Raw genomic sequence first — 26,901 nt, forward strand, 5'->3', positions numbered from 1 at the left:
TTTCCCGATCCCTGCCACGGTGGACGATGAACTGTGTTCATCCTTTCTACTTATGCCTCCAGAAACTTGCGTAATGACTTCTACCTATTAGATGTATATTCAGAACCAATGCTTGTTGAATTGAATGATTGGCTATTTGAATTACACTTCTGTGGGAGAAGACTGCAAAGGCACTTTGAGGTGAGGTTGTGAAAAACTTCAGTGCCAAACAGAACCATTTTGGTTTCATCCTGGCAGGATAAGAGAGCCATGAGAGTGGGATTAGAGAAGGATCCAGAGGCCTTTTCACAACTGTATGGGTAGAGACTGGAGGACCAAAGAGGAGGCTATTACAGCAGGTGGTGACTGAGGGAGTAGAGAGATGGGGACTCTTTAGACACATGTTGGCAGTTCATTGGCCCTAGAAATGTAATAGGAAGTAACACAAGGGGTCATGGTAGCTTCTTGCTTAGCCTATAGCTTCTGGCCTTGATGGTGAAAATGGGGTGGGGAGAGAATGATAGAATCCTAGACTGTTAGAACAAAGAAGACCCTTGGAGAACACCAGAGAAGGGAAGGGACGGGACTTCCCCAGGGACTTATGGTGAATGGTTTGTAGGGATTGCCAGGAAACCTGAGAGGAAAGAATCTATTTCACTTTTTGCAATTAGAGGAATCCCCGAAACAGTTCTTTTTGGTAAATCAACTGAAAAAATGACTAGATAGCAAAAAAGTGTAGGATTTTATAATCTAGCCTATATAGTCTATATTGTAACAGCAAATATAATAAAATATTTCTAATAAATCAAAATCATATCCTGTCTAATGGAATGATTGTCCCCAATATAGTTTATTAGCTAAATTCCCTAGCTCTAATCCAGGAAGGATTGTAATCCAACCTCCATTCTGACCCACTTTACTTATTTCTCAAATGTTCTTGAATACATCTTGCTTTTACACCAATTTTTTCCCAATATATTCTCCTTTGTAAAATGACAAAAATAAACAAAATTAATTAACAAGGCAATTAGGTCCAATAGTATCTATAACATTCTGCATCTGTGGTCCTCCATCTCCATACTCTAAAAAGGGAAATATGTTTCATTATTTGTTCTCCAGGACCAAGATGGGGTACTGTAATTGTTGTAATATACATTTAAATTTGGAAGATACCTTTATCTAGTCCTACCCATTCATGTTACCAGTAAGCATGAGGAAACGAAGTCCTCCAAAGGTTAAATGACTAAGTCAAATCACAGAGATAGCAGGTTGCAGGGTTGAATTTGAACCAAAGACCTCTGTCTCCAAATGCATGAATAGAAAAAGAAAGTACCATTTTATAGTGCCTAGGGTTCAAATCCAACCTCAGACACTCACTAGCTGTGTGACCCTGGGCAAGTCACTTCATGTCTTGGACCTTCCGTTTTCTCAGCTTTAAAATAATAGGATTGAACTTTCTGACCTCTCAGACCCCTTCCAGCTCTAGATTCAAAATCCTCTTTAGTTATTAAATACTTCCTAGGTACCCAGCACTGAGCTGAGAGCTAGGGCTCAGGATATAAAGGAGACAATTCCTACCCTAACAGGAGAGGACAGATGTGGGGCTGGAGAAGGATGATGTGATGGTGATGGAGTGAGTGACTGTTGAATGTTCTTTTCCTAAGGAAGATGGCCCCATGGGATAATGAGAATTAGCTAGATAAACTAAGCTCTCAGCAGTCATTGAGGCCTCAGGGTAGGTTCTTGAGACTTGTTAGGGAGTATGTACTTAGGGCAGATGGCTCTGTGCTCTTTTCATCATCTGAGTCACTTTTAATGTTGCTTTTACTTATAGTATTGTAGTTGTTGACTATATAGTGTCCCTGGTTCTGCTGGTTTTGCTCTGCATCTGTTCAGATGATCTCTGTCTTCCTCTCATTTTTCATTTCATTAACATTCCATTATAGAAATGCTGCTCTAAAAATTTTTTTTTGCATAAGGTATTTCTTTTTGGTGTTGGCCTCAGTAGACTCCATTGTAGAGGAGCTAGGTCAAGGGCTTGAGTTCCTTCATTTATAGAATTCTCAAATGGTTGAATCAATCCCAGCTCCTTCCAGAGCATATGAGTGTGGTTGTCTCCTCCCAACCACTATAACATTCCCTATCTCTGTCCCTTGATCTTTTTTGCCAGTTGAGTGGATGCAGTGATCCCAAGGCTGTTTTGCTATTATCAGGGGTTAAGGACTTTTTTTGTCATGTACGCATTGATTATTTCTGTTTCTCCTTTTGAAAACTGCTCCTGGTCTTTGACTGCTTGTCTGTTGTGGATAGTTGGAGACAATTCATGGTTCTGGGGGCAGGAGGATGGTTCAGGGTGGCAGGGAAGATGTTGTTTCTCACTTACCTGCCAACACAGTTCAGGGTTCATACTTTCTGATTTTTCTGTCAGGGTATTCTCTCAAATGAGTCCATCAATAAGCATTTATTAATCACCTATCACATGCCAGTCACTGTGCCAAGCCTGGGGAAACAAAGAAAGGCAGAAGTCAAGTCCCACCCTCAAGGTTCTCCCAGTCTCATACAAAATAGAATATAGACAAATTAAATGTGAAATAATCCAAAGGACAAGCTATTAGCAGTATAACAAGGGGAAAGGAAATAGCCTCCAACCATTTCCAGAAGAAAGGTGGGATTGGAGTTGAATTTTGAAGGAATCCTGAGAAGTCAAGAGGATGAGGTAAGGGTTAGTTGTCTCACTGAATCCATGGGAGTTGATGAGATCCCCCAAGTGAGTGTAGAGAGGAGGTCTTGGGCCAGAATGGTGGAGAGCACTCACACACTGGGTGTGAACTGGATGAAGAGAGACTGAGAAGGATTGATGAGACAGGTAGGAGGAGAACCAGGAGGGAGTAGGCTACTGCCATGGAGGGAAGATTGAGTATCCAGCAGCATAGCAGGAACATGGTTTTGTAAACCATCATGTTGAGCCAAGTAGAAGCTACAAGTCTCCCCAAATAAATCTTTTACAAAATTTGAGTGTGGCCCATTAATCCTTCAGGTGATTTGGGGAACAAAAGCAATTTTTATTAGTATCTTTAGCTTTCTCTATAAGCTCTGTTTTCCCCGTCCCCTTCCCTTCCAGATAACTATCCCTTAGAATACAAATAGGAAAAAGGGGGAAAGCCAGCAAAGTCAAACAAACAAGGCTAGCAGAATGACCTTGGACAGTCATTTCACTTCCCTGGGCCTCAGTGTCCTCCCCAATCCCCCATGAGGGGGTTGGACTTGATGACTTCTAAAGCCTCTTACAGCTGTTATTGGCTTACATCTTCCTGTAGTAAGAAGGAGAGCCTGGCTATAGAATTTTTAAGATACTATGTAGAGCTGGGAATTTGCTGATATTCTCTTCTTCCCTTTGAACACTCCTCATGTCTTCCCTAGTTTCTAGGACCTGACCCAATTCCCATCACCATACCCCCTTGGCTCTCCTCAGCTGACCAACTGGCCAACTCCCTCAGAAATATCTAGCAATTTTGTATAATTGTTTGTCAGTGCTCAATATTTCTTGATTATTTTCCCTTCAAAGGGCTCTCATTTCAGGGCTCTGATATATTGGGACTTGACTTTATTTGCACCCAACCCAAATCAATTGATTGATTGCTCGCCAAGTATTGACAAAGGTCCCATTATGCCCCAGGCCCTCTGCTGAGTCATGGGCATCCCAGGACAAAGAATGAAATAAGGAGCGAAAATTCTACTGGGGGTGGGCTGGGGAGTGACCAGAAGTGTATATAGAAAGACACACTCCAGAAATAGGAAGTTTACTTACACGAATCAAATCAGATTTGGGAAGTATAAGGGAACGAATTAGGGACAGAAAGCATGAGCAAGCAATCAGGGAAGGTTTCCTAGAGAGGATGGGGCCTAAACTGCACCTTCAAGGAAGAGGGAGACCCTCCAAGGAAGATGTGGGGAGACCATGCATTCCTGGCAAGAGGCACAGCCAGTGCAAGGCAACCAGAGATGGGAGATGGAGGGCCATGTGTGAGGAATAGAGAGATAGCCAGTTGGGCTGAATCATAGAGTACCTCCAGATGTTCATTAAGCTGAAAACATAGGTAGGTACTGGGTTCTATAGGACTTTAGAAACAAAATAGATGAATTAATTTTTTATCCTAGAAGCAATAAGAAGTCACTAGAGTTGATGGGGTTGTGGAGTCACACAATCAGACCTTTGCTTCATGCCTAGCAATGGAGAGGACAGACTGGAGAAGGGAGAGATTTGAGGGACTAAACATGTTATGGCTACATGAGTGGAGAGAAAGGGTTGGATACCAGAGGTGTTATGGAGATTTGGCAACTGCCCAATTATGTGGGGGGAAGGAAGGCTCAAGAGTTGAGATTAATGCCAAGCATATGAAACTGGGAACCTGAAAGTGTCTTTTTGAATGGAACTGTACCCTTCTCTTCCTGCTTTGAGCTTAGGAGGCTCCAACTCTGGCAAAAGTCTCGTCTATGGCTCAGATTTTGGAGGATGATAGAACAATTACTGAAAGGGGCTCTGCTCTCAACTTTGCCATCCCTTACTTATTCTTCATATGTCTTTCTGGGCCTCAATATCTTCATTTGATTTCTTGATTTGGAGAATGTTGATGGGGAGGGGAAAGGAGGAGGGTACTCCAGGTCTTGGGTCAAAGGTCAGATGGCTATATTTGAGTGTGCCAATGCAGCCAGTTAATGGAGAGTCCCATTTTCTATAGCGACACACTAAGACTCTGGCCCTGGCAGCCATGAAACCCAAGGCCTGGAGTGCCCTCTCTGTCTCTGTTTCTTCTGGGGTTTTTTTAGGTTTTTGTAAGGCAATGGGGTTAAGTGGCTTGCCCAAGGTCACACAGCTAGGTAATTATTAAGTGTCTGAGGCCGGATTTGAACTCAAGTACTCCTGACTCCAGGGCCAGTGCTCTATCCACTGTGCCATCTAGCCACCCCGTCTCTGTTTCTTCTGAAAGGCACTATCTTTGAGTCTAATTATATTTAAGCACAGAGCTGGTTCTTGGGCCTTACCCCACTGCAATATTCAGGGAACAGATGTGTTCAGCTAAAGTCTGCTGTCTGGCCTATGGGAAAGTATTTCTGATTGAACCATGTTAAATAAACATAAATATATAAACATATACAAAATCATCGGCAGTGGGTGGCATGAGGTCAGGAAAAATTTCCTATAGGAGGCGTACTTAAACTGAGTTTTTGGGTGGCTTCTTTTTTGCTTTGTCTTTTATTTCATTTTATTTTTCCAATTACATGCAAAGGTAATTTTCAACACTCAGCCATTTGCAAGCTGTTGAGCTGTTTATTTTTCTTCCCCCCCTTCCCCCCTCCCCATGGCAGCAAGCAATCTGGTATAAGTTATGCATGAACAATTGTGTTTAACGCATTTCTATGTTAGTCTTGTTGTGAAAAGGGAACTAGAACTAAAGGGAAACTGATGAGAAAGAACAAAAAATAAAAGAAATTTTACAAAGTGAACATAGAATGCTTTGCTCTGTATTCAGACTTCATAGTTTTTTGTTTTTTGTTTTTTTCTGGATACGGATGGCATTTTCCATAACGGGTTAGATCAAGCTTTGAAAGAAGCTAAAGATTCTAAGAGATGGAGGTGAGGAGGAAGAGCATGCCAGGCATGGGGTATAGCCTGGGCAAAGACATGGAGATGGAAAACAGTAAGCAAACCAGTCTGGGTAGATGCAGAATAAAGCACAATTATTCTGGGCTAGTAGAGCCACATTGTGAAGGCCTTGAATGCCAAAATAAGGAGTCTGTACTTAATCCTGGAACTGTGCTTTAAGAAGCTCATTCTGGCAGCTCTGGGAAGTAGGATGGATTAGAGAGGGGAGGGCCCAGAGGCAGAGACCAATTAAAAACTTGGAAGAGCAAACACAGGACTCAAGAGAACCATAAAACAGTAAACATATAGAGGAGCGATCCCAAGGGACTCAACTGCTTACAGTTGAACATGGGGAGCCACTGAATGTGCTCCATCATCAGGGCTCAGGGTCTAGGCAGACAGAAGAGTGATTCCCTTCTGTCCTGATGTTCGGGAAGGAGGGGGGAAAGGAATATTCTGGGGGGGGGGGAAGGTTAGGGGAAATTATCTCACATAATCAAGAAGTAAGAAGGATGTCATTAACCTTTGGACTTCATTCTCCTACAAACTTGTCAAAGAAGGCAAAGAATATACACGTGCATAGAGTTGGGAATTCAAATGCATTTTGCTAAACAGAGAAACTCTAGGGAAACTGGAGAATGGAGATTTGGGGATAGATAAGGTAGATAGGGGTGGATAGAGCACTGGACCTAGAGTCTGAGATTCAGATCTGGCCCCAGACATTTACTAGCCATGTGACCCTGGCAAATCTCTTCACCCTGTTTGCCTCAGTTCCTCATCCGTAAAAGGAACTAGAGAAGAAAATAGCAAATTCCTCTAGTATCTCTGCCAAGAAAACCCCAAATGAGGCCACAAAGAGTCAGATATGACTAAACAACAACAAAAGATTAAGGGAGGAATTAGTCCTAAGCAAAACAAACTCAAAGGTTGTGCAAAAAATATTTTATTGCGGTTTATGATTATGAAGGAATGGGATCATGCTATGAGAAGTGATGAGTAGGATGGTTTCAGAAAAACCTGAAGACTTATTTAAACCAATACAAAGGGAGGTGAGCAGAACCAGAACAAGGTGCACAGTAACAACGCTATTCTAAAGACAAACAACTTGTAAAGAATTAGGAACTGTCAATATAGTGAGCAGTCAAGATTCCAGAGACTATTAAGGGGATTTGCTCCCACCTCCTGATAGAAAGGGGAAGCTCAGTGCAGAATAAGGCAAATCTTCTTTAGGACTTGCTCGAAGGAGGAAGTTGTTTCCTTGACTGTACATATTTATGGCAAGTGTTTTGTGTTTTGTTTTGTTTTTCTTTCTCAAATGGGCTTGGAAGAAGAAAAGGCAGATTTTTGCTGACTATGAAAAAATAATCTCATTTTTAAAAAGAAGGCAATTACAATAGTCAACATGAGAGCTGTCAAGAACCTTATTTAGAATAGTGACTATGAGAGTGGAAAGAAGGGGAGAGATGACAAATATATTGGAGAGGAATAATTCATATGACAAGATATGGCAGCTGATTAACTGTGATGGGGTGGAGGAGAACACAGAATTGAGGATGATGCTGAAGTTGCAACCCTGGGTTGGTACCATCAACAAAAGGTGGGGGAGGGATGGTTTGGATCATGTATGTTGGGAGGTGTATATGGAGATCAGCTCTTTTTGGAACATTTTGAATTCCAAGTTTCTGTGGGACATCCATTTTGAGATGTCCTAGAGGCAGTTGGTGATATGGGACTAGAATTCAGAAGAAAAATTAGGACTGGATAGAGGGATAGGGAAATCATCTGCATAGAGAGGATCGTTGAAGCCAAAAGAGCTGAGGGGCTCACTAAGGGGAGGGGCAGTATAGAGTGAAAGAGAATGAGTAAATGGCAAAGGCTGCTTAGAAACCCTCAAAAATCCCTTCTCCCCTCCATTATCTCCTCAGTTTTGGAGTTAGAGGGCCCAAGTGGCAGTTCTGAATCCTTGGGCAAGTCAGGTGATTTTTCAGGACCTCAGTTTCCTATTCTGTCAGATAAGAAGATTGAAATGAATAACCTTTAGGCTCTTTCCCACTTTGATACCAAGCTTTTCTAACATTTCTTCTTTTTTTTTAGGTTTTTTTGCAAGGCAAATGGGGTTAAGTGGTTTGACCAAGGCCACACAGCTAGGTAATTATGAAGTGTCTGAGACCGGACTTGAACTCAGGTACTCCTGACTCCAGGGCTGGTGCTTTATCCACTGCGCCACCTAGCCGCCCCTAACAGTTCTTTTTTACAGAGATATTCCATTCCCACTAAGCTGCTCCTTGCCAGGTTTGCCTGTTCTTGTGTAACTGTCATAACTTTCCTCATCCATCCTTTTGGTCTGGCTTCTTCCTCATGTCTGTGAGCACAGGGGTTTGTCCCTAAGAGCTGTTTGGGGAATACCTCTGAGCCCTTCCCTGTAGCTACTTATCCTCAGATTCATACTATACCAATGAAGGACTGAGAGGGAAGTTGGGGCTGACTGGGAAACTTCATGGCAGAGATGACTTTGGATTAGGATCCTGAAAGGTGGGTAGAGAAAGGGGAGACTAGGAATACTATGAAGCTGACCTGTCCCAAAATGAGCTTAGGATTTCCTCTCCTCCTTGTGCTCCCTCTTCTGACATCACTCAATATTTCCAGCTTTCTGGAAGGTAGAAGGTGGAGGATAGGCTGCAGTGGAATCTTCTGGCATTCTGTTCCTGACATCAACTTTCCTTATTCCCCCTATGCCCTTCGGTGACTAGTGTGATGGCTACAATCTGGACTTGGGACTTTATCAAATTGATTGAGAGTTTGGGTGTGAGGCAAGGGAAAAGAAGTGACTGAAGAGGAGGGAAGGGAGGCAGGGTCAGCAGTAGGAGACTGGCAATGGGAGATTGGCTACAGGTGTCTCACTTCAAGGAAGTGAGAGTCTGGTGTCCTTGGCAGCCAGCAGCCTTCAACTCCACCCAGGGACAAATACTTCTTCTGCCCTTCAGCGCTGTGGCATCCCCAGGGAGCTCCCTCTAGCCCTAATTGCTGCCTCGGCAGCCACAACAAAGATTTCTTCCTCAAATTTAGGCCCATTGAAAACTGCTGCCAAGTCTGAGAAGCACTTTTCTTCCCCCAAAAGGAAAAGATGACTTGATTTCTGTTTTCAACATTCAACAAACATTTTTGAAACTCCCAAATCAAGCCTGCCTTTCCCAGTCCTAGAATATTTCCTGCTAGGTTAGCCTCAACTTGCCAATTCTTGTTTAAACCACTGGAACAATACAGACTAAGCTGAGTAGGGGAAGTGGTGAACAATACCAGGGGGCAGACATTGGTGAAGAATGTCATTGCTTGAATCTAATGTGATTGCTGAGAGTTGACATCAGACCAGCCTGGCTTGTTCAGATTGGTGGGCACCCTTCTGACAAGGCATTTATTTAAATCTACTTGTACCCTCAGGGCCTGCCTGGGAACTAGCAAGAAGCAAATGGTTCTTCCTCTGTCCAGTGCTGACCTCTCAGGGATGTCTGAAAAATTCTCCAAACAACTCAGATTTTAAAAGCAATGTATAGCTGGGCAGGGGGGCTCACACCTGTATTCTTGCTCTAGCTGGGCCTGGGAGGTTGCTGGACCTTGGGAATAAGGAGCTACAGCAGGGCTAAAGTTCATCAGTATTCACACTTAGGCTAACACCCCTTCAGTAAGCTCCCTAGTAGAGTTGCCTAAGGAGGAGGCAAAGTGACCCAGACCAGAAATGAAGCAGCTCAGAACTTCTGAAATGATCATCAGTGATACTACATTTTTAGCGTGCATGAGCTAGGATGACCCAGTCTCAACAAAGGAAGGAAGGAAGAGAAAAAATAAAAAAGGAAAGGAAAGAAGGGACAGAAGAAGGATGGGAGGGAGGGGGAGAAAGAAGAAGGGAGGAAAGGAAGGAAGGAAGGAAGGAAGGAAGGAAGGAAGGAAGGAAGGAAGGAAGGAAGGAAGGAAGGAAGGAGGGAGGGAGGGAGGGAGGGAGGGAGGGAGGGAGGGAGGAAAGAAGGAAGGAAGAGAAGGGAAGGAAAGGGAAGGGAAGGAGGGAGGGAGGGAGGAAGGAGGAAGGGAGGGAGGGAGGGAAGAAAGCAAGAAGGGAAAGAAATAGAATGGATGTGGAAGTAGGGAGGAAAATGGCAGCAAGACCAAACAACAGAGAATGGCACAATCTTGTAAAAAGTTTCAGGAAGACTAAAGCTCAGAATGAGAGGAAGCTGATGAGGGAAGTTAAAGACAACAAAGAAAGGTTTGGGGGTTTTTTTAGCTATATTGGGAGAAAAATAAATTGTTTCAAAGGACTCCGATCTTTGCTAGGAACAGATGGGATGATGGGAGCTGACAGCAGCGAGAAGATAGAGATGTTCAATCCTTATTTTGCTTTGGTTTTCTCTGTATAATGTGGTACAGTGTCTAGAGAGCCAGGAAGAACTAGGTTCAAATTCTACTTCTGATACATGCTGATTGTGAGATGCTGAGCAAGTCATTTAAACCTCTCGGAGGTCTTGGCAGTTTTCTGAGATGAACCATAAGTTGTGGAGAAGGGATCATCCTGTATTGGTAGAGAGAGTTTTCTTCCCAGGTCTAGTCCCCTGTCCTTAAACCCTTCCTCTGCCAAGGAGAATGATCCTTGTCCTTGATATGCCAAAACACAAGTGGCTTATGGGGAACTGCTATACAAGATCATTAAGGAAATAGTGAGAGCACAGAGCTCCCCTTGATCAACTCAAGTTACTCGGCTTAAATTTCATCCTTGGGACCTGAAAGAATGGCTAGACAGGATTGCAGAGCCACTGTCAGTGGTATTTGAAAGATCATGGAAAATGGAATGTAATCACAAGACCAATGAAGGATGGGTGTCCAGATTTTCAAAAAAAGGGAAGCATTATTACCTAGCCTTCAGATTATAGGTCAAGGAATTGAGCTTCAATTCCTTCAATGGAATGAATCATTAAAGGGAGGGTTGCCAAAACGCTAGAAGTTGTGATGATCAAGAATCAGCCTTGGCTTCCTTAATTCAAACCATTCTAGACTGGCTGTACTTCCTTTTTTTGGATAGGGTTACTAAACAAGTGGATGGTGGGAATGCTAGAGATGGTATAGATTTTAGCCAAGCTTCTTTTAGAGTATTTCCAACTATTTTTTTTTAGATTTTGTGAGGCAATGGGGTGAAGTGGCTTGCCCAAAGCCACACAGCTAGGTCATTATGAAATGTCTGAGTCTGGATTTGAACTTAGGTCCTCCTCACTCCAGGACCTGTGCTCTATCCACTTAGCTACCCCCAACTATTCTTGTATTGAAGCTAGAGAGAGAATGGATTAGACAACAGTCAGCTGGATTCAGAAGTGACTGGATGACTAGCCTTAAAGAAGTGCTGGTCAGTAGGCACTTCATGTCAGGGTTGTGGGGAATCTCCAATGGAGGATAGCCCCCTCCCAGGGCTGAGCTTTCATGTGCTTTTTAATGTAGTCATTAGTAACTTGGTGAACAGCACCAAAGGTCTACTCATAAGAGATGGGTGGGCCAGCAAACTAGGAGTGTTAGTTCCCAAACTTGGGTCGCACCAGCCTCAGGCAGTGGCCCAATAGGGAGTATTGGAAAGTCTTGCAATTGGGCACAGAAGATGGGCTTCACAAGCACACATAGGGGAGGTATGGTTAGACAGCACTTGTTATGGAAATGATTTGGAGGTTTGCCTAGCCTAGTAATTCATTATGAGTCAGAAGTGGGAGGTAGCAGTCAAGAGTTGGTTTAGTCCAACCCATTCCTCTTAAATATGAGATGGAGTTCAGCCTGTGCCTGAATCCCCAACTAGGGGCTTCCCCCCACCAGGCAGGGCAGATGTAAAATAGACCCTGACCTCTAAGTCTGAGTTGAATCTGGACCTGAAACTAGACCTTATTGAGAAAGAACAGAACAACAGCCTGGTCCAGGCAATCTCCTGGGCAGGTGAGCTCCCTGCTTATGCAGAGCTGGCCAGGCCTGTTCCCCAACAGAGCCAAGTATCCAATTCAGCTTTTTGATCTGCTGGTTTTGACCAATGATGCCTCTGGCCTAAATAGAACTTACAAGGCTCTGGTTCCTTCTTTGTTTTTTATTTTATTTTTTTAACAATATGTTTCCTTTCCTGTTTTCAGTCAGGATGTGAGAAGTGAGAGCGCCACTCCTCACAAGTGGTACAGATATTCAGCCTGCTCTCTCGTCCCCAGTCTGCAAGGACTGTGAGGTCCTTCCTAATGGGGAACTCAGATCACGTTACCAGTGACATTTCCAACTGTCACTCTGAAGCTGCAGACATAGCTTTCAGAGCTCTCTCATCCAGCTGCATTTTCAATTCAGGTAAATAAAAATTCTCCCCATGCAGAGAATGTCCCTGCAAGCTAAATGGCAGACAAATGGAGGAGATTCCGAAGACTCCAAGCTTAGGTTCCCACAGCAACTATAGTAGATTCTGGCCACTGATGGCGACAAGCATAGTTACTGTGGGAAACCAAACAAGGAGGGAGGGAGATGCCTGCTTTTACTGGATTGAGAATCTCAGCTCTGCCAGAGCATAGGAATCCAGAATTTTCCAACTGCGGTGCATCTATTCAGAATGGGTCCCAGTTGGCTTCAAAACTATGTCCACTCAGATAGTACAATGGACTGGGACAGAAAGTGGCCCAGTGGCCCAGTGGTCAGTCAGCTCTACAGATCTATCCTCCATCTGGCCAACTGTCCCACAGAAATGAAGTCAAGAATGGCAGGTTCGGTCCATCGCTGCTCAGAGAAGACGGTCCTTACCACTGACCCCTAGAAAAATAATTTGCTTTCTTCCAGAAGCAGCTCAGTTTGGGGTCTGATTCAACAATCATCTTTTTTCCCTAGGCTTAATAATCCTTCATTGCTTCAACCAGTCCTCATATGACTTTGTCTCCAATGTCATCACCAACATGGTCACCCTTGTCGATGTCCTTCCTTAAATGTCAAAATGCTCTGGTTGAGACCTCTAGCAACACAACCTAAGATCATGAGAACTCTTTAGGTTAGAAAATGTTGACCTTAAATCCCATTCCCCTCTCCTCCAAAATAACAAGAAAACTTTTGATTCAAATTGTTGTCCAGCCACTGTGCTTGTCACCTCTATCGTATCCTTGTGAAAGTCATTTTGTTTGCTCCACGATTTTATATTTCCTAATGATAGATTTCACCCATCATTCACTTAGTTGAAATCTTTTTGGACCATGAGTCTCTTCTTCAGCACATTTACTATTCCTCCAATTTTTTTGTCTTCTTCCAGTCTGATGAGCATGCTATGGATTCCTTCAGCCAAGTCCCTGCCAAAACCCTAACCCAGCAGAGGGCTAAGCACAGGCCCCCAGGGGACCTCATAATAGATTTCCTTCAGTGTAGCTACAAATGACTCCCACCTCCTTGAGTTTTGTCATTCAGCCAGTTCTGTATCCCACTAATTGTACTTTTTTTTAGGTTTTTGCAAGGCAATGGGGTTAAGTGGCTTGCCGAAGGCCACACAGCTAGGTCATTATGTAGTGTCTGAGATCAAATTTGAACTCAGGTCCTCCTGACTCCAGGGCTGGTGCTCTATCCACTGCGCCATCTAGCTGCCCCCACTAATTGTACTATTGAATGGCTTGATAACAGGGATAATAACGTCAGACTTTTTCAAAGACTTTGATGATAGGTAGGTAAATTATTAAACTCAGGAGTCTCCTGATCTACCTATAGACTAGTGTTCTTGTTCTTCAGTCATTTCAATTGTGTACCACTCTGTGACCCCATTTGAAGTTTCCTTGGGAAACTGGAGTGGTTTGCCATTTCCTTCTCCAGCTCCTTTTACAGGTGAAGAGACTGAGGCAAACAGGGCTAAGTGACTTGTCCAGGGTCACATAGCTAATAAGTGTCTGAGACAGGAAAATGAATCTTATCTATCTCTATCAAATGTGTCACTTAGCTGCCCTTCCCACAGACTAGTAATGCTGTCCCAAAAAGGGAGTTAGATTAGCCTAGTGAATTAGTGCTGTTATCTAGGTCCACAGGATTTTTCTTAACATAAAAAGGAAAATTGATCAAGGTCTCATACTTATATTTAAGGCAAATACTTCTCTAAAAAGTTGGGGGGGAGAGGAGTCAGTCCATATCTATACAAGGAAAGGAAAGAGAGCACCAACACTTAGAACTTAGGCATCCAAATAAGATTTCCTGAAGCATGTTCTGTATAAGTGACCAAAGTTCAGGTGAATTGAAGATGGGGAATCCTGAAAGCTATCTTATGGGGCGGGGGAAGCCCAGCAATAAAGATGACTTCCCAACTTCCGCTTTTATATAGAAAAGTTCTCATCTTTATTATGTCTAGGTAGTTTAGCTCATTTCCCAAGGGTCCTTCAGCAGTGATTAATGGAGGAACCAATCCATTTTGTCTCTATTCATGGAATTAGGGACTTGTTCTCATGACCTTGACTGGACTCTGAAATTTTCTTAGAAAATTCCTTTGCCCAGGTGACCATTGGCTTGTAAGGGACTTCATGGCAAAACAAAGGACAAAGCTGCTCTTAAGTTTGTCTATGGCCTGAGTTTCTGACTTAAATCAGCTCTTCAGAGTCAATCTTCAGAATTCCTCCAGGAGACTCCATAAAGGAGTAAGTGTGCAGTGAGGTCTTTGGTTCAGGGTCTTGCAGCCAGTAGACCATTACCTGGAGTAAGAATTGACCCTCCCCCATTTGACATGATCTAGTCTTTTTTTTAGATTTTTTTTGCAAGGCAATGGGGTTAAGTGACTTGCCCAAGGCCACACAGTTAAATAATTATGAAGTGTCTGAGGCCAGATTTGAACTCAGGTCCTCCTGACTCCAGGACTGATGCTCTATCCACTGCACCACCTAGCCACCCCTGACATGATCTTTTCTTGATGAAGTCATTTGGACTCTTTAATCTCTGCTTCCTTTGCTCATTTTCACTAACCACCCCTTACACACATGATCTAGAATTTTGCCAGATGTAGAAATCAGGCTTAACAACCTTCACCATTGGAGATCATCTTCTCCAGGAGCTTCTCTTCTCTCTCTAGGTTTTCCTGACATATCTTGCTCCTGATTCTTCTCTAACCAAGCTGACCATTCTTTCTCTGTTTTCTGGGCTGTATATTCAACCTCATCTAAACAGAGAATTGTAAGTGTCTGCCATGGCTCTGTCCAAGGGCCTCTTCTTTTCTCTTCTAACTCTATATTATTTTACTTGGTAATCTTCTCAGCTCCCAGAGTTTTAATTAGGATCCTTATGCAAATGATTCCCACATCTGCTTGTCCAGGCTTCACCTCCCTCCCAAGCTCCATCTCCAGTTGTCTTTTGGACATCTCTAACTCACCATATCCAAAGCTGAACTCATTATCCTTCCTCCCTCAAACTCTCTCTTCTTCCTAACCTCCCTCTTACTGTTAAATGCCTCACAAGTCTCCCAGGCCCCCAGGCTTACAACCTAGGTATCTTCATTTCCTCACTCTTGGTGGTTCCCTATTACTTCCATAATCAAATGTGTAATCCTCTGTTTGGCTTTTAAAGCCCTTTCTAACCTGGCCCCTTCCTATCTTTCCAGTCTTCTTACAGCCAACTCACCTCCACATCCTCTGGGACCCAGTCACCCTGGTTTCTTGGCTGGTCCTCACAGGAACCAAGCCATCTCTAGCCTCCAGGCATTTGCTCTGGCTGTGCCCCATGCCTAGAATATGCTTTCCTCCTTATCTTGGTCTCCTGTCTTCCTTCAAGTCTCAATTCAAATCCCACCTTCTGCAAAAAGCTTTCCCAGTCCTCCTTCCCTCAGAGATTGCATTTTCCCTGTCTGGAGTTTATTTCTACATAGTTGTTCTGTGTAGAAGTTCACATTAGACTTTGAGCTCCTCAAGAGAAGGGACCATCTTTTGGTTTTCTTTGTGTCCCCAGCACTTAGCACATAGGAGATGCTTAATAAATGCTAGTGGACTTGGCTCCTAAGCTCTGCTCTTTGCCTGCCCTTGGCTCAGTTCTATGGCCAGAGCTCTTTGCTCATGCCTCAGCCTCATCAATGACAGCTCTACTGTCCCCTCACTGACCTGGAGTTTCATATCTGTTGTCACAGTTCCTGTTCTGTCTTTTCCTGTCCAGAGATCTTTCTCCTAGATGAAAAAAAACAGAAGCAAACCCTCATTCCCATAATCCCTATCCATGCTTTCTGAACTCCTTGTAGTGGTTGAATTACTGGTACCCAGGTGAATCACTGGAAGTAACCAGTGGCCATCGGGATCACCCAAATCTGAGAGGTTCTTGGTCACATTCCATAAACATATTTTTTTGGGCAGTTGTTGCTGTGAGGTTAACATCTGGCTGCCTCAAATACTGCACCCCTCTGGCTCTCCAGCAGCCTCAACAGCTAGCTCACTGAGTCTTTGCTCCATCTAACCCTGCTTGGTTGGGCTTTTGGGGCCCAATGCCATTACACCTTAGGCTCCAGGGCCCAGTTCCTGCCTCCCTGGGAGAGAGTCTTAGGCATTTCATTTAAGCATCCTGTAGCTTTTCTTCTTCCCTGTTACCTTCTGTTTAGCTTAGGACTCCCAACAGTGTCTTTGAATTCCATTCCTTTTTGGCTTTTCTTTGAAACATTTCTTCCATTCTTTCAAGGAACATTCCATTTTTCCTGATGAGCAGCCTTCCTATCTTCTCAGTGGTGGCAGAAACCCAACAGATGGCTTCCAGCCCCACATACTTACTGGAGCCCTCGGGCATCCTTGTTGGGAGCTCACCCCCATTCTCTCCATCATAGGCACAATTGATAGGGGCGGTGTGTGAAAGAGGCTTAATTTATTTCTAGCAAGCTTCTTGCCTTTTCTTTGGAGTTGAGGCTAGCCTGCTCAGCTGCCTTTGATTGGTAATAGCAGCTTCCTGTCAGAGTCCCCATGCAAACAAAAACCACCCACAATCTGGGAGAGGGTCTTAATCATAATCTGATTACTGACCACTTTGGACCTCATCCAACCTCTGTTCTAATGATCAGATTTCCCAGAACCTCAGGAGTTGGAAGGCACCTCAGGGCCATCTGGTCTGACTCCTTGGTGAATAAGAATCTCAACAAATGACTGGTCATCTGGCTCCCCTAAGTCTTCTCTCCTCCACCTTCAACAATCTCAGTTCTTTCTATTGAGCCCTTCACTGTCCCAGATGTTTTAGCTTGTCAATACCCTTCCTAGACTGTGGCCTCCACAGATGAATAGGAAGTCCCAGGAGGTCTCCAAGTAGAGGCTGATCAAACACAGGAATGGTAGGGGAAGCTCACTTATGGACTGGTCTAAGTGACCTCTGAGGATGCCTCCAACTCTGCAAGAGAAGTGGGCACTTGAACTTTCAAGTGGATCGGCTCCCCTAATAGTCTCAGGGGCTGCTGCAGCTACACTTTAGCCCATTGTGCTAAGCACTAGTCCTCAGTTGGAAAATTGGGATCAAGGAGTGCATTCATTCATTCATTCATTCATCTGATATCTGCTGTGCTCACAGAGAAATGGCAGCAAAGGCTCCATCAGAGGGGTGTCTGGCTGGAAAAGGAGGTGACCCAGTCTTGTTGTGAGGCTAAAGTCTGGGAAGGTGGCAGGATGACCCAGGCACTGCATCTTTGGTCGATTCTCTCTGGAGAGTTTAGCCCCCATTCCCTCCCCTCCCCCTCCCAATGGCCAGGCCATACTTAGGTACCACAGATCTAGACTGCATAGTGCTCCCTTCTTCTCCATCCCCCTCTCCTCCCCCCCCCTCCCCTCCTCTCCAGGGAGCTCAAGGGACAGAGCATCTCAATTCCATGTTTTGATTAGAGCAGGTAACGGCCCCCTAGCGACCAGAGCACCTTCCTGCAGCCTCTTGAAGCCTCCAACTTGCGGCTCTGAGCACATCTGGCTGATAGCAGACTTCCCCAAGAGACCCTGAGGCCATGGGAAGCCAGGCAGCCTGGAAGCCAAGGCCCCCATGCTCACAGTGCCCTGACGGAGACAGCCAGTATGCCTACTGGGCATCCCGATGCTCCCCTCCAGCCTGGCGCTGGCTCTCCCCGCCTCAGGTTCTCAGAGATTGGGGTCTGCATCCTGATTTGCCTCTCCAGTGCCACTGCTGGCAGAAGACAGCTCTCCCAGGGCCTCATGCCAGTCAGCTCTCCCAAGCCCTGGGAAGAGCAGAGTGGAGAGGGGCTGCAGCAGCAGAGAGGTGAGGCCAGCTGTGGCCAAAGTGGCTGGCAGCTGATAGCCAGACCACATTAGCTTAACCTCCCTCCTCCCTCCACCCCAAAGCCAGGGGCAAACTGGGTCCCTGGCAAAATGGCTAGTTCTGTGGGCCCAGCCGCCCCACCTTGGCCAATGGGGCACGAGGGGTGATGCCAGCCAAGCACAGGGGTTGAGTTCAACGTGGCTAGGGCCAAAGGGAACTGCTCTGCGGGAAGGAGCAGGAGGCAAAGGCAGCAAGGAGATTAGGGGTTCCTGTGGAGGGAGAGATAAGATGAGCCAGCCCCCAATTTTTCACAGGGGAGCCTTGGGACTGGGGTGGGTGGGGACTGAGGGGGAGGAGGAGGGAGGGAAAGAGGGAGAGGGAGAAGGAGAGGGAGAGGGGAGAGGGAGGGAGGGAGAGAGAGAGAGAGAGAGAGAGAGAGAGAGAGAGAGAGAGAGAGAGAGAGAGAGAGAGGAGGGAGGGAGAACGGAGAGAGAACGGAGGGAGGAGAGCGAGAGGAAGAGGGAGGGAGGGAGGGAGGGAGAGAGAGAGAGAGAGAGAGAGAGAGAGAGAGAGAGAGAGAGAGCCAGCAAGCAGGGTTAGGAGAGGGGAGGAGAGCGCACGCGAGCTGGGGAGGAGCACTTGGGCGGGCTGCAGTCCATCCATCGGGAAAGGCCGGGGCTGGGCAATGGTGCCCACCAGGGACAGAAGAGGGCTCCTGAGGCAGGATGGGCACCAGCAACAGAGGCAGAGGAGCTGAGGTGATGTAAGCACCTGGGGAGGGGCGCAGGCTGAGGGGAGGCGGTGGCAGTGGCAGAGGAGGAGGAGGGTGCCAGTCCAGGACAGAATGATGGGCAACTCTCACCACAAGCAACTGAGGACTAAGAGGCAGAGCAGGATGCATCCAGCAACAGGTATTCCTCTCTTCCCCCTTCTTCCTTCCCTCCCTCCCTCCCTTCTCTCAGGGGCTCTCCTCTCCATCTTCTTTCCATCCATGCACCCAGCTTCTGGGGGTCTCTGCTGGCTTGACTTCAGAAGAGGGGGTGGGGGAGGGACAAAGTGAGGCTGGGTTGAAGTGGGGGCTTCTTCTAGTTCCTTAAGCTGGGGTTTCTTGGGCAGCAGGAGCTCCTTGGGGAGGAGGCCCTGTCATTGACCGAAGTTCTTGCTTGCTAGGTTTGGGGTTTGTCTGTGGCCAGTCGGTCTTATTCCCATGCCCAAGGATGGAGGCTTTGCAGAACCCGCTCTTTGTTATCTAAGCTGTCATGCCCCCCCATACACACCTACAGCTTCTTCGGCTGGAGCTCCCATGTGCTAATTGTACAGAGGAATCTGTTTCTTGCTGTGTAATGCCACCCCCTGCACACCCAGGCCCGCGCCCACGCCCACGCCCGCACCCAGGAGGGAGCGCTCCTTCAGCTGCACAGCCCCCTCCATGCTGTGGCATGATCTGCTCTGCCCCCCGACCCCTGCAGGAGGCCAGCCTCCACGTTCCAGGCTAGCGTTTTCATCCTTCGTCGCCTCCCAAGCCCCGGAAAGCTTTGGCATCTCGGCTGAGAGTATCCCTAGCCAGGAGGAATGGGCGGAAGTGGCAGGAAGGCACGTTTCAGCTCCCCCAAAGGAACAGCCTGTGGGCACTGGCCCCACTGGATCACCGGGGGCCGCCTTGCAGGCCTCTTGGAGGCTTCCTATTCAGGACCATTGGGGAGTCCTATTCAGGGCCAGGGGAGACATCTGTCTGCCTCCGAGCTCCCTCCCAAGTCTGAGATCCTGGAAGTCTAGGATTCATCGAAATCACAGAAGTAGGCCAGAGTGTAAGTTCTCCAAGTGACATCTTTGAGGTCATTTAGTCCCACTCCAGCCTTGGTAAGATGGGGAAATGAATGCCCAACGAGGGAAAACCATTCATCCCAAGTCTCAGAATGAGGATGGGGTAGAACCCACTTCCCCATCCTTGACCCATTTCTTGTCTGGCCACTATCCCCATGATGCTGATCACTCCCCCCTCCCCATCATCCATCTGCTCCTACACCTGAGCGTCTGAGTGCTGGTGGAGGAGGCCATGGAGCTACAGCCAGCAACCCCTATAAATGCATGTCATCTACCCCCTCACCCTGAAACTTTTGTTAGTCTTTGATTTATTCCTTATCAGTTTTCCCACAGCAGCTCTTCCAAACCTCCAGTCTTTTTTGCTTTGCCCCAGCAGAGGCCCCTCCATGCCATCTTTCTCAGCATGACCTCACCATCTACTTGATCAAGAGTACTGAAACTTTCATCTCACCTCCTGCAGACTCTGAACCTCTTGACATCTTCAGTTATCTGTTGCTCCAGTCTCAGAGTGTGGATCTGAGATTAGTCTTCTGTTGGCCAAAGATATCCTTACAAAAACTCCAACCTCAAACTTCCCTTTCCCTGCTGTTCTCCAAGACTGGACTGTGCTACTTCCTCACTTCCATGTTCACTTCCTTCAGGATTCTGGTCAAGAGTTAGCCTTTGCCTTTGCCAAGCAGTCTTGCCCCAATCCCAAACTCAAAATCTTCTCTACCTCTTAGAATTTCCCTCAAGTCTTTTATTTTCTTTGGCCCCAGTCCCAGTCAGTCTAGTAATGTTTCTATCCATGTCTGTGGAGCAGCCCTGTCTCACCTCCCATCCTCCCATTCCATCCTTGAAGACCTGGACATAAGTCTAATGGCCTTATGGCATACCCCCATCCCCATCTTGGTATATGTGGTGCCATATGCTTACATAATAGACACTCAGAATAAATGTCTGATGAATAAAATTTCCCAGATTTTGCTGAGTCCATTGGGAAGGAAGGAAAAGGTCATTCAAATTTACTTGAAATGGTGAATTTTATATAAAGTCAATAGTCAATCATTGCATAACCCCAGGGATTGTGTCTTGAATTCCATGTAGGTCATTGTTGGTGATGGAAAGAAAGCTTTGGGGGCTATGCTAGCTCCCAGAGGTGTCCACTATGAAAGTCAGTTGTGCTGGGGCTTGGGTGCCCAGGAACTTTCTGGTTCCTTGGACTCTGAGGGCCTATAGAGAAGGTTGAGGGAAGGAGTGCCAAATGGTTGTGGCCTTCTGGTCTTTGGAGGATAGCTAGGTCTGGATTCCTGCAATGTTGAGAGCCCAGGCCAACCTTCAAGGTTTCATTTAACCTTTGCTTAGGGTGTTCATTGGAAACTATTGGACCTTTTTGTGTTTGGTACCCAGTGAGGGTTGAGTAAATGCTCAATGGTTGCCTGTTTTTTTTGCAAGGACACAGTAATGAGCCAGGGTGGAAGATCAGATCCTCAAGGTGTTCTGGAAGAACAGTGCTGGAGCCATGGTGATGCTGAGTTGGGAAGCTTTGGGATTCTGTGAATAGTTCTGAGCAGAATCATGTTATAGGGGGCAGCTAGGTGGTGCAGTGGATAGAGCACCAGCCCTGTAGTCAGGAGGACCTGAGTTCAAATCCGGTCTCAGACACTTCATAATTCCCTAGCTGTGTGGCCTTGGGCAAGCCAAGCCACTTAACCCCATTGCCTTGCAAAAAAAAAATCTAAAAAAAAATTTCATGTCGAAAGGGTAGGGTGGTTTCTGAGAGCCTTTCTGCCCTTTGTAGGTGATGATGCTTCTATGCCTTAACCCTTCATCATGTTACTTGTTGCAATCCTCTCCTGCAAATACCACTTCATCCAGCCAGTTGGAAATCCTCTTCCCCATGTCCTACTTTCCATAGGTCTTTTAGTTGTACATGTCTTAGGCACTGACTGTGCTCTATTTGGTGATTCCAGGAGTGGGGGCTTTGGAGAGGCACACCAGATCCCTTTATTTGATTGTAAGTCCCTGAGAGCAGGAACTATATCTTATGCATGCATGAATGAAGGAATGGAAGAGCATGGACTAAATGTAGACCATTGCCAAGTGCTGGAGGTGGCTTTGGAGAGTCTTGGAATGGTGAAGGAAGCCATGGGGGTGGGGTGGGGGCAGGGCAGGGAATAGGCTGACACACCATTTCCTGGAGCCATGGTAGCATTGATTTAATTAGAGTTACAGTACCATAAGGGCAAGGAGTATGTGCACAGTAACAGGGTGGTTGTTGCTAAGTCCAGGGAAGGCCTTCAACAATAGGACCAGTGTTACATTGGATCTTCCCCAGATCATTGCTCTGTTACAGCAGGTGCTTAATAAATGTCTCTTGGGTTAGAGATGGGGAGAATGAACTGCTGCTTCCCTGGCCACCTTCTTGCCTTACGCTCAAGGCAGTTCATGGGCATAATTGGAAGCTATTCTTTAGGGGATGGTCTTTTTTTAAAATATGGAACCCCAAACAGCCTTCCTTCTAGAGTCACCCAGAAATTTTCTCTCTCTTCCACATGAGAGTCCTTTAGATACCCACAGAGTTAGCAAATTCCCCAGAGCTTTCCTTCCCCCAGATAAGTATACTTGTTTCCCCCCAATCTTTCTCCTAGAATACTAGAAGGTTAGAACCAGAAGGACCTTAAGTTCCTCCAGAATACTTCAAAGAGTCTTTCTTGTGCCTGTTGGTGGAAGGTGGTTGGCTGTGGTGAGGAGGAGAGTGAGCCCCTTTTTACAGTGATTTCTCCCCTTAATAATGGCTGTGGCGAGGGCGGCTAGGTGGCACAGTGGATAGAGCACCGGCCCTGGAGTCAGGAGGACCTGAATTCAAATTCAGCCTCAGACACTTCATAATGACCTAGCTGGGTGGCCTTGGGCAAGCCACTTAACCCCACTGCCTAGCAAAAACCTAAAAAAAAATAATGGCTGTGGGGGTTGGTTGGAAGTAAGGTCGGTTTTCAGATAGGAGGTATCATTACTCTTAAAGCTCTTGAATTCAGGGTCCTGGGCTGTCTTCATTTTAGGGTCTTTGCATTTCAATCAGACCCCCAAACCTTTTTCAGACATGAGATCTTTTATCTGTTAAATTTCATGTTTTTAATTATCACTCTCAGCTGTGTGTCATCCATTAATCTGATGCCTTCCTCCAAGGTACTGATGTGAAATAGGAGAGAGCCAAGCCCAGATCTGGAGGCCTGCCAAGCTGATGTTGCGCCATTAATATTGGTACTTTAGGCTGGCCGTGCCTCCGGGTCTTGTTGAATTGAACTCTGTACGCCCTTGTAACTGTATGATCATCTAATCCACATCCCTCTGCTTTTTTTCACCATCATCAGGAAGCAATTATTAAGTACCTACTTATTACATGCCAGGTACTATACTAGGCGCTAGGGATACAAAAGCAAAAATGAAATAATTCCTACCCTTCACAAAATTTCATTCTATCAAGGAACATACACACACAGATGTATAAAATAAAATAAGGGCTTGGGGGGAGGAGGGCAAGGTGCTAAGTAAGCACTCCCGGGCTCAGAGAAGGGTTCATTGAGGAGGTGATGCTTGAACTTAGCTTTGAAGGAAACTGGGGATTCTGAGAGGTGGAGATGAGAAGGGAGGGCATTCTAGGCATGTGGGAGATGGAGTGTCATGAGTGAGCTTGGCTAGACTCTAGAGTGAGGAGTGATGTGGAAGATGACTGTAAATGTTGGAGCCACGTTGTGATGGGCTTTTAAAAATCAAACGGAGAAAATTGTAGTTGATCCTAAAGATCATGGGGAGCCACTTGAGTTTACTGACCAGAGGAGTGATCTGGTCAGAGAGGGACCATATCACAAGCAAAGAGCCTTGAATCTGGTCATTCCTTTTAATCCTCCCAACAGCCCTGGTGCAGTCATTAACTCCCTTTGACACATGAGGAAACTGAGGTTCAGGAAGAGTTCAGGGATTTTCCCATAATCACATGGTTAGTAAATGTCAGATGTGGAATCTGAACCTGAATCTAACACCCTTTCCAGTACAAATGACCCACGGAGCCATAGAAAATCAGAGATTGAATAACATTTGAACTAGAAGGAACTAGGATGTTGCAGAAGTAAAACTGTGAGAACTTGGACTCCAATTAGATTTGGGGAGGTGGGGAGAAAGGGAGGAGTCACTAATGACTGAGATTTTGAGTCTGCCTGACTGTACAAACAGTGATATTCTCCACAGAAAGTGAGAAGTCATAAAAGGAGGTGCTTTTTGGGAAAATAATGGACATGTGTGTAAGATGGTGGTCAGCCATCCAGGGGCCTGAAATGCAGCTCAGGCACCCGAGCTTGCTGGACCTGGAGATTTGGGAGTTCTTTGTATAGAGATGTATAGAATTTTTGTATAGAAGTACTTTGTATAGAGGATCCACTGCAGCAGAGATGGTCAGCAAGAAAGAGGCCTGTGGCTCTCAAATTATCCACTAAAGGGACAGGGGATAATAATAACAATAATAGGAATAATAATAATGATGATGATACTATACAATGCTTTACAAATGTTTTCTTATTTGAATCTCCCATCAGCTTGCAGAAGTAGGTGCTATTATTATGTCTGCTTTACAGATGGGGAAACAAGGCGGAGAGGTCATGTGACCTGATCAGGGTCACCCAGCTGGTATGCTTTGGAAGCAGGCTTTGAATGAAGGTTACCCAATTCTCCTCACCCAGCAGATAGCCAGCTTGTTTTGTCAGAGTAGCTCAGAATTGCTGTTGGTCATACATTTATCCTGCCAGTTAATTAACTCCAAGCCCAGTTCTCTCACTAGGTGTAAATTGCCCACCTTGGGGAATGGGTAGGGTCGGGTCAATTAATCAATCAACAGCCATACTTTTTTTAATTAATATTTTATTTGTTTTCCAATTAAATACAATAGTAGTTTCTACCCATCATTTTCTGTAAGGTTTTGAATTTTACAATTTTTCCCCCACCCTCCCTTCCCTCCCCCATCCCCTCCACAGAAGGCAATCTGATAATCTTTACATTGTTTCCATGCTATACATTAATCAAAATTGAATGTGTTGGGACAGAAATCATCTCCTCGAGGAGAAAATGGAATATTAGAGATAGAAAAATTATATAGTACATAAAACACTTTTTTATAAAAAAAATTGAAGGTAATAGATTTTGATCTTTGTTTAAACTCCATCATTCTTTCTCTGGGTACAGATGGTATTCTCCATTGCAGGTACTCTAAAATTGTCCCTGAGCAAGTCCATCAAGGTTGATCACCACCCCCATGTTGCTGTTAGGGTGTACAATGTTTTTCTGGTTCTGCTCATCTCCCTCAGCATCAGTTCATGCAAATTCCTCCAGGGTTCCCTGAATTCCCATCCCTCCTGGTTTCTAATAGAACAATAGTGTTCCATCATATACCTATACTACAGTTTGTTCAGCCATTCCCCAATTGATGGACATTCCCTCAGTTTCCAATTCTTTGCCACCACAAACAGGGCTGCTATGAATATTTTTGTACAAGTGATGTTTTTACACTTTTTCATCATCTCTTCATGGTATAGATACAAGTGATGTTTTTACCCTTTTTCATCATCTCTTCAGGGTACAGACCCAGTAGTAGCATTGCTGGATCAAAGGGTAGGCACATTTTTATTGCCTTTTGGGCATCATTCCAGATTGCTCTCCAGAAAGGTTGGATGAGTTCACAGCTCCACTAACAATGTATTATTGTCCCAGATTTCCCACAACCTTTCCAACATTGAACATTGTCCTCTCTGGTCATATTGGCCAGTCTAATATGTATAAGATGTTGCCTCAGAGCTGCTTTAATTTGCATTTCGCTAATCAGTGATGATTTAGAGCAATTTTTCATATGACTATGGATAGATTTGATTTCCTCATCTTCAACACTATTCCTAAGACACCCCAGCACTGACAGGCCTGCCCAGTTGGTTGTCAGGACAGAGGCATAAGTGACATAGGCCCTGACATCAAGTTACTGGCTAATGAAAGCAACAGTGTGCACATGAAGTGGATGGAAAATCTGTAGCAAATGAATACTAGGTGGTTTGGCTGGAGGGAGGGAGGAAGACTAGCTGCTTCTGGTAGGAGGAGGTCATGAAAGGATATGACTTAGTTCTCCTACTCAAGGTACCCTGGAAAGGAGCAGAAAGGCTCTGTTCCCCGGGGTCGGAGGGGCGGGCGGCCAGAGGGGTGGCCCACCAGAGCAAAAAAACTTCAGCCTCCCGGAGGCAGCCCCAGGGCGCTGGGAGCCCCAGCTCACAGCAGCAGGGGAGTCTCCTGAGCTACTCCCCCCGGGGAGCACCAGGCACAAAGTGGGGGAGCAGGGGGGGAACCTCTGCCAGAGCAAGCATGTGAAGCCCAGCCCTCAGGGCACACAGCAAGCAGAGTGGTCTTTCTGCAGCCCAGATCCAGGAACTGAAGCAGGCGGAGTCCGTAAGCAGGAGCCCCCAGGGCATGAGCCCATTGAACCTAGGGAAGGGAGTGAAGCCAGAGACTGCAGAGCTCTGTCCTCTGCCTCTGGAACAGGACGCTGGGGCTCTGACCACATTAAGATCCTGATCGCAGTCTAGGCCCCCCCATAGAACAGCAGGGCCCCCCCACCTCAGCCCCGTGGCAGAGGGGGATGCATATGGTCATTCACAGACCAGGAGGGAGGACAGAGCCTCTGACACTGAGACCCTTGTGGGAGTATCCCAAAAGCTCAGGAAGCACCCCCAAAACAGGCTTAGGCTGGGAAAATGAGCAAGTAGAGGAAAAAGAGGAACACCATTGAGAAATATTTTGCATATGAGCCCAAGAAGGATCAAAATACTCAGTCTGAAGATGAGGAAGCACAAGCTCCTGCATCTAAAGACTCCAAGAAAAACAGAAATTGCGCTCAGGCTATGACAGAGCTCAAAAAATACTTTGAAAATCAAAAATTGGGAAAAGAAAGAAGAGAGATGCAGGAAAAACATGAAAATGAAGTCAGCAGCTTAGTCAAGGAAATCCAAAAAAATGCTGAAGAAAATAGCATGCTAAAAAACAGCTTAGGTCGAATGGACAAAACAGTTCAAAAGGTTATTGAGGAGAAGAATGCTTTAAAAAGCAAAATTGGCCAGATGGAAAAAGAGATAAGAAAACTCTCTGAGGAGAACAAATCCTTCAGACAAAGAATAGAATTCAGGGAGATTGATGAATTTACCAGAAATCAGGAATCAATACTTCAA

Source organism: Macrotis lagotis, chromosome X (genome assembly GCF_037893015.1).
Source record: "Macrotis lagotis isolate mMagLag1 chromosome X, bilby.v1.9.chrom.fasta, whole genome shotgun sequence".
NCBI classification, from domain to species: domain Eukaryota; kingdom Metazoa; phylum Chordata; class Mammalia; order Peramelemorphia; family Peramelidae; genus Macrotis; species Macrotis lagotis.